The sequence below is a fragment of the Triticum urartu genome, chromosome 4, assembly GCF_003073215.2.
Source record: "Triticum urartu cultivar G1812 chromosome 4, Tu2.1, whole genome shotgun sequence".
Lineage (NCBI taxonomy): Eukaryota > Viridiplantae > Streptophyta > Magnoliopsida > Poales > Poaceae > Triticum > Triticum urartu.
This window is the reverse complement of record NC_053025.1, coordinates 231,856,863-231,871,021: the sequence shown is the minus strand read 5'-3', so window position 1 is coordinate 231,871,021 and position 14,159 is coordinate 231,856,863.

The window sequence follows — 14,159 nt, the reverse complement described above, 5'->3', positions numbered from 1 at the left end:
TTCTCTATTACAAGTGGAGTCCTAGTCTTGCTTCCTTTGTAGGAGAATATTCCTTATGCCTTTCATTTTAAGTCGGCCCACCATAACACAAGCCGGTCTTCCATGAGCCGCCTTATGGGCCTCTAGGTCATGTCGATCCTATGACCCGCCTGCCGGGTCACCAATGAGTCACCTGGCTTGGCTGGGTCATTAGTGAGTGGAGAGATACGGGTGGGTCACTTCGTGAGTTGCCAAGTTAGGGCGGGTCATTATTGAGTCGCCATGTCCGGTCGGGTCATACCGTGGGGTATATCCCCGACACTTACCAAGATAGAGGTGGTGGAATAGTTTTTGTAGTGGTTTCCAGAGTCTGGACTCCATCTTGAAGAACATTCGCCGCCGCCGGCAAGAATGCAATGAGATGAACCAGAAATGAAATGAGGCTGGAATGAGTAGTTTAGTTTTTTATATAAGTGTCAGAGGTGGGTAAATATCTGCTATACCTCCGGTGGCAAGGCCATGTCTCTATGCACACACATCTCAGCCGTTGGTTCCAAGTAGATCGAATGGCTTACGTTGTCTAGAGGAAGACATACCATCACCACCAACTGAGAATTTTATAGGAGTGGTCATGCATGCATGTTGTGTAATTAATGCATCGATCTACACAAATTTTTGAGAAAAATGAGAGTACTAATTAAGTACTTTTGCAAAGTACGGAATTAATTCAACCATTCATCATCTACCTTGGTTGAAGAAATTTTCCAATTAATCCCTGTAAAACGGAAAGGAGGGAGTACCACATTACCACCACTATGGCCAGCCTTAATCATCGCATGAAATAATTTAGTGCACCTTGAAATATGAACGCCTGCTTGACTCTCCTTCTTGCTCTAGCAGTCTCACCACTCCTCCCCGTGTGGTAAAAATCTACATGCATGACTCTCCTCCCCCACGCTCGTCCAATCTGGTGTGACCATCAATATTTCCACCCCTTCCCTCACCCGTAATTTACTCCAACAAATATGCCCATGGAGCTGCTTCAGTTACTTAACTTCAGGTGCATTGGGTCACTGACATGTGGGTCCAACAGGCATCTGGCCCACATGTCAGTGACGCAACTGGACCTGTAGTTAAGTCAGTAAAGCTCAGTCCATATCTTACATAGGTGTGCGATTGCTTGCTATAAATGCTGCGCCTCCCACGCCATTCAGAAGAACGCTCACGTTCATCGCTATATCCTCCCCCTCCCTCTCATGTCGACCACCATGGCATCGCCCCTCCCAAGCCCTAGGCGCCCCTCGCTGCACCGCGCGGACAGTCACGCGTCATCATTCCCTTCCTCGCCGCCACTAGTCGAGGAGGATGCGTCGGTGTTCCGCTCCTTGCCGCGACACGTCGAGGTGGACGCGTCGGCGTTCCCATTCTCACCAGCACGCGCATCAGAGGACGTGTCGGCTCCCCGCTATGAGGAGAACGCCGCGTCGCTCGCCGAGCCTCCTAGCCTTGAGGAGCTTTGGAAAGAAATGGATGTCACCTTGTGGGAGGCTTTGCCACCGGCAGAGCGCGCCAAAATAGAGGCGGAGAAGAAGGCCGAGGAAGAGAAGCGCGCCGCGGGGCAAGCTGCCTGGCAGGCCTATGTCGCGTCCGAGAGAGTTAGGCAATTGGCTCTTTGGAAGAAGGCTCATGCAAGGGCCATGAGGGTGGCGGACGACACCCGTGCCAAAGCCCTGAGTGCAGTCGGGCCCAAGCGCCTCATCTATGCTTGGCGGTACATGGACCGGGTGCATGCTTCCAGCGAGGAGGAGTAACTGTTGGTGCCGGATCATCACATCGGTGAGATCGTGCTCACCCATCGGCAAGCCGCCAATCAGCACCTCGCGAGTTGCAAGGCTGAGGAAGAGGCGTTGTGTTGCTGGGAAACGGTCGCGCACTAGGGCACTGGTGGCGCGCTGCAAGCGCTCTTGCGAGTGTCGTGGCTTTTATTAGGAATATAAGATAGTTTTGTAAGGCGATCACATTAGTTTTGGGACACAAATGATGAATCCCAAACGTTCGGGAATTAATAGCGTCCTTAATTAAATATGTAAAAGGAAAATTTTGGAAACCTTGTGTATCCGTACGCATTTTGTATGTACGTGCATATAGCACAAACTTTACTATATACTATCGCAGTACACGTCTCTCTCTATATATATGCTTGCAGACTGTGCTACTCCCTCCGTCCAGGTGAATAAGTCATCTTTGGTTGTGCACTGTGACCAAGAAGGAGGGAAGACTTATACAGCTAGATGGAGGGAGTACTACTATTACTTATGTACGTGCAAATGCACGTTTTAACATTATGATGCGGTTTTCGTAAAAGTAGAAAAACAGCACTAGTCAAGCTTGTGAAACGATTCAATGCAGAACAAATGCAAAAATGCTCGTTCGATTGTTTAATTTTAGCTTCCTTCTCTGTGGTTATTTCTCTATCATACTTTGTACGGAGTATCTCACTGGTCGGGAAGGCATGCAAATTTCCAAACCGCTTCCTACACCCTATATCGAATTTTTTGCCTAACAAGTTGCGCCGTGTTGGAATTCCAAATTTTTTGGGGGGGGAGATGTTGTAATCCCAACTTGAGTACTACTACTAGGTGTACTAGGGGAAAGTTCTTTAGTCTTCTAGATTAGTAATCCCATAACTACTACCTTTGTCCTGGTTTATTGGTCCCCATTGTAATATGTGTCAAATTTTGACCATAAATTTAACTAATGAAATGTTTGTGCATGTCACATGCACAAACATTTTATCAGTTAAATCTTTGGTCAAAATTTAGCACAAATTACAATGGTGACAAATAAACCAGGACGGAGGTACTAGTAGTAGTTTAGAAGCCTAAATAAATGAGTGAGACAAGTTACTCTCCACACTGACTAGTTTTATAGGAAAAGTTGGGGAAGAGACGGCTTATTTTTTAAGCCGCCAAAAGAACTGGCTCTAGGAGTAGTAGCTAGGCATCGAGTGTGCGAGATGAACCGGAGAAAGTAAATACAAATAGATGAAATGCAAAAAATACTGAGGGATGTGATGGTTTCTTGTCCGTTTGTTTTACCAAACCACTTATTACTGGGAGTGGTTGCGTTTTGTGATATGACGGCTCCACGAGCGGGGTGAGACTCCCGTGCAGCGCTGCCCTCTACCCTAGTACTACATCGGTTATGGTTTATTAGTCCCCTATTGAATTTGACTGAAGATTTAATTGATAAAATGTTAGTGCATGTCAACAAAAACTATATCTTTGGATTCGTATTTGAACATAGTTTTCAATGATATAATTTTAGGTGACATGCATGAGCATTTATCATACTATACATAATCTTAGTTAAATTTTGGTTGTACTAATCTATAGTAATGTGCCCGTGCGTTGCACGGAACAGTGAAATGCATTGATCGGGGAGTTGTTTGTTTTGACAAAGGATGTGGGGTCATATCATGTGTAATAGTTATCGATAGGTTTCTTCGGATATTATTTCATCTCTAGAGCTCACAAACATCGGGTGAAATATATAAAAAGTATCTTTTGCAAACAAAAGCGTTCAAATGTTCAACCTGCATCCAAAACTTGTGAAGAAATAACACTTATTGTGCTTTGCAAGAAATGATCTTTAAGAATTAGTTTTTGAGTATCGATTTTTATCCATGTTGGCTACTGATGACATGGCACTTTCTTATAGTCAACAGTTGGTTGTACTATTAAGTATTAACCCTGCTCTTATACACCAAGATGGAAGGATAAATTATGAGATTTGGAAGGGGGTAGAGGAGATGTAAGAAATGGTTCATCATAAGTCTTTCACCAGTTATAGTAAAAATTCTTAGTTAATCTCATAAATGGCAAGTGAGAACTCTAATGGAGCAAAAGCATACATGGAATATTCTAGACTAAACCATAAATGGATAAACTTTTATTCAAGCGTGCTACTCTAATAGAGCAAGATCATGCATGGAAGGTTCAATACTATATAAATAAGAAGTCTCCACATGCTTAGACAGTGGATTACATTGAGAGAAGACTAATGATCATCACTTAACTTGGTACTGCATATGTCCAGGTGAACCTCCTTGGAGTGCCCGTGCACCATGTTGCGGGGGGGGGTCATACCATGTGTCTTCCATGTCCACATCGGTGGGAAGGTACCAACTCGGCATAGTCCTAATCAGCATCATGGAGTGGGTGTGGCCCACGTACCTCTGAGGACTAGTAAAAGTAAGCATGCACCCATACATCGTCCTCGTGTCTGTGTCAGTGTCATCGCCCCGACGCACATTACAGAGACAAGGCAGCGGTTGGGGATGTTGCGGCCGCCAAATGGAGCGCATGAGGGAGTGGTTGTAGGGGACGTTGCAGCCGCCGAATGGAGCACAGGAGTAGCACACGAAGCAGTAGATGGTGCTCCTCCCTAGTCTCTATCTCTACTCTTATCTCTATCTCAACTACTCTTCTTTATTTTTTGTAATATACTAGTAGCTGTCAAATAGAATAGTACCGCGCCTCCTGCTGCACGCCCGGCTAAAAACACCTCCTTGCCTCCATCAAACCCCTCCGTTAAACCCGCGTGCAAACCCAGAAACCTACTCCGGCCGCAGGAGGAAATTTGCCAGTTGCCTTTGGAGAATAATAGTTTGACGTCCAATCCATTTGACATAATTTCATGTATAATTCTCCCTGTATAAAAAGTTAATTGAATCCTTACTCTTGTATTCTATGTACTCTATGCGCTCGACTGTTAGTACAGTGTACATGACTTGCAGGCTGGCTACAGATTCATACAGAAAGTTAAAAACAAACATATCCATCCTTAATCTTGTATTCTAAGTACTCTTTGGTTCCACTCCTAGTACAATATTGAAATAAGTATATATTAAAAAAAAAGCTATAGTTTAGGACAAAATTCAAAATCAGGTCATCGCGCTGCATGCATCCGGCCCGACCCAGTACACCAGGTGTTCGTTGCTGATGATGCAAGAGATAAATCTTTATAGCAATGAGCCCATCCATTGCAAAGGATCCAAAGTAGCATAGGGCATAGTATTAGGTACTCTGGGGAGTACTAGTATTGTGATCACTCAAGCAGGTTGTCTGGCACCGATATGACCCTACGCTGCTGGTACGTGTTTCGTAAGTCTAGCGGCGTGCTATAGTCATCATTACCTGTCCACTTCCCGTAGCACATATTCGCTTCTCCATCTTTGTCCGCACATAATCGTCCAATCTTCCATCCCCGCTAAGGCGCCTCCCCCCTCTTCTGAAACCCAAGCACTAACAATGGCAGAACAGAGTAGTGTCCGTCGAAAGAGTGCCTGGAATTCGCTCCCCACAGAGGTAATCAAGCTCATTGTTTCACGTGTGGAAAATCTCAGTACCATGTCGCTCGCTGAGTGCTTGTCGGGGCTGTACCATTAACTCAAAGCCCTTAGGCTGGAGCTTTATAAGCCATATCCTTGCCTGCTGATGCCGCCTGATCTTTAGAAATGGCGTGTCACGCAGCATAACGATCGTAGGGTGGCGAGCATCAACCCCCTGGACTACGATCCGATCCCCATCAACCTCAACTACATTAATGTTATGTATTGGGTCGACATGAACACGTGTTCAATGGTGCTCGTCGATTGTCACGACAGTTGGATGCTCGTGGAGGTCTACATCCGGCGATTGATCCCCCTTTCTTCGATTAACACTACATTGCTTTCGCACAAGATCTGCGAATTATAAAGACTGCAGGATAATTGCGTTCTTCAACTGCTGTCTTGCCTATCTGACAGGTCACTACAGTAAGTTGATAAATCTGCACGTCCATCGCATGATCATACATCCTCCATGGTTCTCTGATGCCGTTGAACAAAAGGGTTTCATTTACGCTGTTGACTCCATCTATGGCTGGATGTATTGCTGGCCTACTCCATTCATCGCTGCAAATGACTGTTACAGCAGTATGTTACTTTCCTATGATATCATGATGGTTTTCTTATATTATTGTCAACATTTACTGGAAAAAAATTCATGTTCATAACATGCTGTTCCTAAGATTGACTACATTAAGCACCATTTTTTATTTGACTCCAACTTGATATGATGTTGTAGGCCGCCTGGTGTCCCTACCCTTCCTAATCCCAGAACCTTTCAAAGAAAACAGGCATGGCAGTTGCATGTGGTTCTTGGCTCGATCAGACGACGGCGAACGATTGATGATCGTTCGCACGTACCGGACGTGTTGTTTTGCGGAATAAAATCACAGTCACTGCAAGGTCTTTGAGCAGGATCCCAGCTTCTCTGGGCCTTCTGGAATTTTTGACTGGAGGCTGGTAAGTAGCCTTGGTACACGCTCGTTGTTTCTCGGACTAAATTATCCAATTAACTAGGAGATAACCGACGGCAAGGATCATGATGGCGGCGCAGTTTCGTTCATCAGGCAAAACTATGTGTACACAGCGTACCATGCGTCTCTGCATGCACCATACCCTGATATTTGTCGCCATGCTTTGCAGCCCAAAGTAGGAGAGAGGGTCGCAAGTATCAGACTTCAACCTGCTGGCTGGAGTTTCCCCCGTTAGGCACCCATCTGGTTCAAGCCGTCAGCCAATCTCCACAGCTTAATAAATAGTAACGTCTAACTGAGCTAGTTAGTTAGATGCATACACTTGGTGTAGTAGGATCTTTATTTAGTTTGATGCATACACTTGTTCTTTTTTGGTAGCCCTTTTGTAATGATGACTAATGTTTGGTTTGGAAGAGAGAGTTGCGTCTTTACTCTTTTGGCCTTCTTACTTCTTCTATTGCACCCCCAGCCCTGGTTGCTACTGGTCCTATTTTCAATGTACAATTAGTAGTATATTCCGTCTATTAGTTGAATAAATGTGTTGTTAGAACGACAAACACAATTTTTTGGTAAGTCACTGCACGGTCCGATCCTTTAGTGCCCCGTATCGTACATAGCGCATACTATTTTTGGTACGGAACACATTTTACACTTGTTGATAACATGCAGCCCACTGATGAAGGCCCAATAGAGGAGCCCATAATTAACTGGAAGGGAGGCTCCCACATGAATCCGGCCCAGGTACATGCTCATGGTCCCCTAAACATAAATAAGTAAATAAATAAATAAAGCTAAATGCTCATGCACCAGTACTTTAAATTCACGATTTAATAGGAGGATATTATTTCCTATGATAGTGTCGTTACATTCAGTCGATATTATTCTTAGGCAAAGATAGCGACCAGTCTTCTTTCTCCCACCATTTTCTTCATGCAACCACCGGACCCATGCAAATCATAGTCAACGTCATAAATAGTTCCGGTCCATTTTTATTTTTTAATAAGAATGTCCAACGCAGCCCAGCACATTTGCGACAGCACTTTATCCTCCGCCTTCGTGCGCTCGCCGCGGTGCCGCCGTCTGGCGCTGTCAACATAGTGAATCGGGAGAGGACTATTGTTGTGAGTATGACAGTATGGACCCACCAGGTCCACTCCCGAACACAAGCAAGTGCCTCTTTCACTACTCAGATGCACCCCTCATTTTTTACTCTATTCCACCATGCTGATATCTGGGACCCACATCATTTTCAACTTATAGTCAATTAACGAGAGAGTTGCACAACTTTTTTTTGAGGATTTGTTCGGAGGAGCAGACTATAATCTGGGTTGTGCAGTCTCTGTGACCCGTCTAACAACATGACCAGCCAGCAGTTTTTTCTTTGGGAAAATAGGTAGCCCACTATTTCTTTTTGAAGAATACACAAGCTAGGCCTATTTATTTTCGCTCACTTAATGGGCTGCAAGTCTTTCAAGACGAGGAGGGATGCATTCCGGCCTGGCCAAAGTGTATTGTCAATATCTGTTAAAAGTAATGTCAAAGGGGTTTAAAATTCCAAAAAAATTATAACAAATGAGAAATTAGTTTCTTTTTTTGTTTTTTTTCTTCACTCATATTTAATATTTCATTGGATTTTAACATGCCGTAGTACTAATTTAGTTTTAAATTTGTTTTAGTATGGCTACTAATTTTTGGATTAAGAATAATTTGTGCCCGAGCAAAATTTTGTGAATTTTCAAAATTTCGCACATTTTTAGTTCAATTTTTAACCCTGGTACTGACCACAAAATGGGCAGCAATTCTAAAAATGGAAAATGGGTTGCAATAAATTCCATACGAGTTAGAAAATGAGTAAAAATTATAAAAATAATAGCAAATGGGATGTACACGCCATAGATTTCGAGGCTGACTTGTTTAGGCAAGGCTTTGTCAGTCAACACGTGATTCTGGCAGAAGTGACTATTGGATGTCCATCCAATGGCCGACGTGCTTGTTCAATCTCTGATCTTCCTGCTCCAGCCGCCTAAACCAGATCCATTTGATTTCGTCAAGTATCATCCAATATTCCCAAGTTCATGTTCAATTCCTTCCATTTACAGTCGAAGTGATGTTTAAATTATATCATTCTTATTCCTTCTCTATCTTGTTTTAACTGGAGTGTTGTGTCTATCATTCCTCTTCTAACCGGAGTCTCATCCAAGTGCTTTCATTTTGCCAAGTTCATATTCTTTGCCTTCCATTTCCGACCGGAGTGTTGTCGTAACTGATCTTTATCATTCCTTGGACATCTCGTTTCAACCGGAGTGCATGCATGTACTTCTTGTCCATTGTTCTCGTCATTCATAGCTTTGCAAACTCCAAGGTTCACATGGTGTTCCTTGTTCCTCTTTTATAATGGAGTGTTTTCAAGTTTTTGCATCTTTGTTGGATTCCTTCTTGCAATTTGTTTGACCTCTAAAGGTTCATGCTTTCACTGGTGTGTCAAAGAAGCAACTTTGTTTGACCTCTTCCTCTTCTGCTTTTCTCCGGTGCCATCATTAGATCTCGGGATGAGATCTCTTATAAGTGTAGGAGTGTTGTGACGTCGCGGGACCAACGCTCAAGATGCCTTCCCAGTTGCCTTCCATGTTTTGTGTGTCAGCCGTGTGTTTTATTTGTTTGTTGCATTTCATCATGTCATCATCTGTATTGCATCATCATGTTTTCAAAACATGCATCTCTCCGGGTCTCCCAGTTCTTTCCGTTGACCGTTCTGAACCCAGACACACTTGCATGCGCCCGCGACACGTCTGAAATATTATTTTGTAAGTGGCATAAAAATGTTCTCGGAATGGGGTGAGAGTTGGCGTGCGGTCTTTCTATAGAGTATGTAGACCGCCTGCCAAGTTTCATTGCATTCGGAGTCCGTTTGATGCCCCAACGGATAACTATAGCGGCAATATAGCCGGTCAAACATCGGACATTTTCGGTCTCCAAAAACCGTGCCTAGTTGCTTTTCTCCCCTCTCCTCTTAGCCCAGCCCACTCTCCATAGCCCACCTAACCCAGCTAAACCCCCCTCTCGATCGGATTCGTTGGATCGTCATCGTATGGCTCTAAAACATCCCCAAACCCCCTAACCCTAACCCCTTCCTTATATAAATACACCCACATACCATTTTTGGCGTCCTCCAACCCCCCACCTTGTTTTACGCCCCCCAATCATCAGCCGTCACTGCCCTCATCGTGTTCCGTGCTGGCCACCTCCCCGCCACCACTTGGCACTGTCTGATTGGCCACGCCGCCACCCAGTACTGCTTCTACCCACTCATAGGCCGCCACGTCGCTGATTGAGTCTCCTCCCACCGTTCTGGACCGCCCGAAGCCCGTCCGCGGCCACCCCGGGCCTAATCTAGGCCGAGCCACCCCCGCGCCCGAGCCTCCCTCGCGCAATCCCGTTCTGGATCGAGGAGAGCACCGCCACCTCATCTCCTCCCTGACCTCCCTCACACGCCTCCCCGCCGGCGACTGGCGCCACCGCAGGCCACCACGAGCACAACCAGCACCACTACGTTGCGGCGCCCCTATCCTCTATCTTCACCTTCTGCTCTCTTCTCTCACACTCATGTTTCTCTCTCTTCCTCTCTGTGCTCAGCGCCAGTTGAATGGAGCCCCGATGCCCGGAGATTCGTCCTCGCCCCGCCTAGCCTGAATCTGGCCATCTCCGATGCCTCCTCGCCGGATCCCGCCGTCATGTTCCCATCCCTGTCATCGCGTGGAGATCTATCACCCATGTCCGTTGCCCCATCACCCACAGGAGTTCTAGCCGTGCCGCTAGATCCTCTGCTTCCCCTGGTCGCGTTGCCTCCCACCGTGTTGACCGCCCAATGCCCTCCAGCCGCGTACTGGGCTGCCAGCAGCCAGATCCGCGAGGCCCGAGCCGGCCCAGCTTCCCCCAGCGCAGCCCGCTGCCGGCCTCACCTCATCACCGACCTGGGCTAAGGCCCACAAGGTGAGTTGTGCCCTGCCCAGATCCATAGCCTTCTGGCCCGCATGGTGTTTTCCCATCTGGTGAATTTCTCAATTATCCAGAGAAAAACCAGATTTGCAGAATAGCCCCTAAACTTCATGCATTTTATAACTCACAAATAGTGCATCGGATTAAACTGTTGTAAACATGTAAAATGCTTAGAATTTCATCTAGTTCCATAAATATGTTGTTTTCATTAATGTTTAAAATGTTAAACTTGATGTTTGCATTTAATTTGTTAAATGACTTGTTAAAATGATTTAATTCATAACTAAACAACCGTAGCTCCATTTTAAATAAACTTTATATGTAAATGGGGTAGAAAAACGAATATTTTAACATCATGACATTACTTGGCATGGTTAACAACTCTAAAATATGGTTTAGGGCAGAACAGTACCATATCCAAAATATGTACATGAGGATTTTCCGTAATTGTTGTTTGTTATATCCGACCTCATTTAAATTGCCTAGATAGGTAGTTTTATTATGCTTCACCTCTTGCCATGTTAACCAACATTTTATATTTTTGAGTACCTAACCGGGAGTGAACTAAATAATGGAATGTGGTGTTTCGTCAACACGCATCTTGTTACATGTGGAGCTCCACTTAACTTGTAGTTTTGTCTATGCACTTTTCAATGCCATGCATATTTAAACCAGACATGCATCATCCTTGGTTGTGCATCATGCCAAGATTATGCTTGTGTCTTTACCATGTTGCTTGCTTATTTCTGGTTTGCTTCTCTCATTAGCCTCGGTTTCGTTCTGGAGCTGTGAGGATTCGTTCGACTACGTCCATTTGTCTTCTTCACGGACTCATTCTTCTTCCTTGCTGCATGTCAGGCAAGATAACCATACCCTCGATATCACTTCTATCTTTGCTTGCTAGTTGTTTGTTCTATCGCTATGTCATGCTACCTATCACTTGGTTATCATGCCTCCCATATTGCCATGTAGAGCCTCTAACCCACCTTCCTAGCAAACCATTGTTTGGCTATGTTACCGCTTTTGCTCAGCCCCTCTTATAGCGTTGTTAGTTGCAGGTGAAGTTGAAGATTGCTTCATGTTGGAACATGTTTATGTTGGGAAATCGCTATATATCTTATTTAATTAATGCATATGTATACTTGGTAAAGGGTGGAAGGCTTGGTCTTTTGCTTGGTGTTTTGTTCCACTCTTGTCGCCTTAGTTTCCTTCATATCTGTGTTATGTTCCTTGATTTTGTGTTCCTTACGCGGTTGGGGTTACAGGACCCCCTTGACAGTTCGCTTTGAATAAAACTCCTCCAGCAAGGCCCAACCTTGGTTTTAAATTTTCCTAACAACCTATAACTTTCCCTTGGGGTTGCAAACTCGAGGGTCATCTTTATTTTAACCCCCCCACCCCCGGCCATTGCTCCTCTGAGTGTTGGTACGAACCGAGTAGACTGCGAGGACACCTCGAGGAAACTTGAGGGTTGGTTTTACTCGTAGGATGTCTCATCCGGTGTGCCCTGAGAACGAGATGTGTCCAGCTCCTATCAGGATTTGTCGGCACAGTCGGGCGATCTTGCTGGTCTTGTTTTACCATTGTTGAAATATCTTGTAACCGAGATTCTGAGACTGATCGGGTCTTTTCGGGAGAAGGGATATCCTGTGTTGATCGTGAGAGCTTGTGATGGGCTTAGTTGGGAGACCCCTGCAGGGTATAAACTTTCGAGATCTGTGCCAGTGGTTATGTGGCAGATGGGAATTTGTTAATATCTGGTTATAGAGAACTTGACACTTGACTTAATTAAAATGAATCAACTGCGTGTGTAGCCGTGATGGTCCCTTTTCAGCCGAGTCCGGGAAGTGAACATGGTTTTGGGATATGTTTGGACATAAGTAGTTTTAGGATCACTTCCTGATCACTTGTAGCTTCACGACCATTGCGTAGCTTCTCATCTTACTCTTATTTGCGTATGTTAGCCACCATCTTTGCTTAGCGCTTGCTGCAGCTCCACCTCATTACCATATCCTACCCATAGGCTTAAATAGTCTTGATATCGCGGGTGAGAGATTGCTGAGTCCTCGTGACTCACGGATACTTCCAAACAGTTGCAGGTGTTGATGATACCAGTGTAGGTGATGCTACCAAACTCAAGTGAGAGTTTGACGAGGACCTTGGTCGTTACTACGTTTCGTTTCCCAATGATCAGTAGGGGTGCCCAGTTGGGACGACTGGGCATCTAGCAGTTGGGTTATCTTCTCTTTCATTGGGTTGTCCGTAGTCAGACTATGAGTGTACTATGATGATGCATGAATTAATTGCTATTTGTGTGACGTGGCGAGTGTAAGCCAACTATATTTATCCCTGTCTTGTTCATTACATGGGATGTTGTGAAGATGAACCTTCTTGCGACAAAACCACTATGTGGTTATGCCTCTAAGTCGTGCCTCGACACGTGGGAGCTATAGCCGCATCGTGGGTGTTAGAGTACAGTACTTGGAGAGGATGACAGCTGGGTCCACGGCCGAAGCAAGGAAGTGCCTGCTTATTATGTGGAAAATAATGATTCCTCCACCTAATAGCAAGGACCCATCAGATGGGCCACCGTATTTCGAAAAAAATGATTTGCCCCCTGACTGTTGCGACCCATTAGCTACATCTTCGCACGCAAGGAAGTGCGTCCATACTATGGGCAAAAAAATGATTTGCCCCTCACTGCTGGGATCCACCAGCCACATCTTCGCACGCAAGGAAATGCCTGACAGTCAGGACCCACCTAGTCAAAGCATACGTAGCGTTGTCATTCGGCTCGCGAACGTGTACGTACATACGATCGGTCTGTCTGCAGGCTGCAGCGATGAACCTTGGCCGTGTAAGGAAGGGCACGTGTCGTAGTATAGGCACGCACGTGTCCTAGTAGAGGCACAAATGTAGAATGTACACATACGTACAACAAGGGTGCAAGAAAGTAAATATAGCCACGTACGTACATACGGGCGGGGTCTCGAATGCCTACTCGCGCATACGTACGGCCAGGGCTCATGCACATGGCTGGGTCGAAACGGAGAAACTTCATCTTCGTGTTCATGGAGAGGCATCATAATGCGTCGTGTTCATCGGGAGGCAACGGAATACATCGAGTTCATCGGGACAGCCATCTTAGACGGAACAGCCGATCGAAATGAGGTCTGGCTTACCACAGAACGAAGGAAATGGCCTTGTGTTCGACTGGCCATTGTCGAAACGGGATCCTGTTCATTAAGAGGGGTCTGGTGTACCGCAAAACGGAGGAAACGGACTTCTCTTGGACCTCCTACGATCGAAACGGGGTCCTATTGATCGGGAGGGGTGTGGCATACCGCAAAATGGTGGAAACAGACTTGTGTTGGAGCGCTACGGTCGAAACAGGGGTCCTGTTCATCAGGAGGGGTGTGGCATACCGCAAAACAGGACTCCACGGGATACTGTTCATCTCCACCGTCGACCTCCTCCAGCCTCCATGGGCTAGTTTTCATCCACCGTCGACCTCCTCCAGCCTCCGCCTGACACTGTTCATCCACGGGATCCTATACATCCAGCCTCCACCAGTCCTCCACCGGCTACTGTTCAACCAGCCCTCTCCACAGGGTCATGTTCAACCACCCCTCCACGGGCTACTATTCATCCAGCCCTCCACCGGCTACTGTTCAACCAGCCCTCCACGGGGTCCTGTTCATCCAGCCCTCCACGGGGTCCTGTTCATCCAGCCCTCCACAGGGTCCTGTTCATCCACCCCAACCGGCTCGATCGGGGTCCTATCCATCTAGCCGCAATGGCCTCTACTACTATGGGGTCAT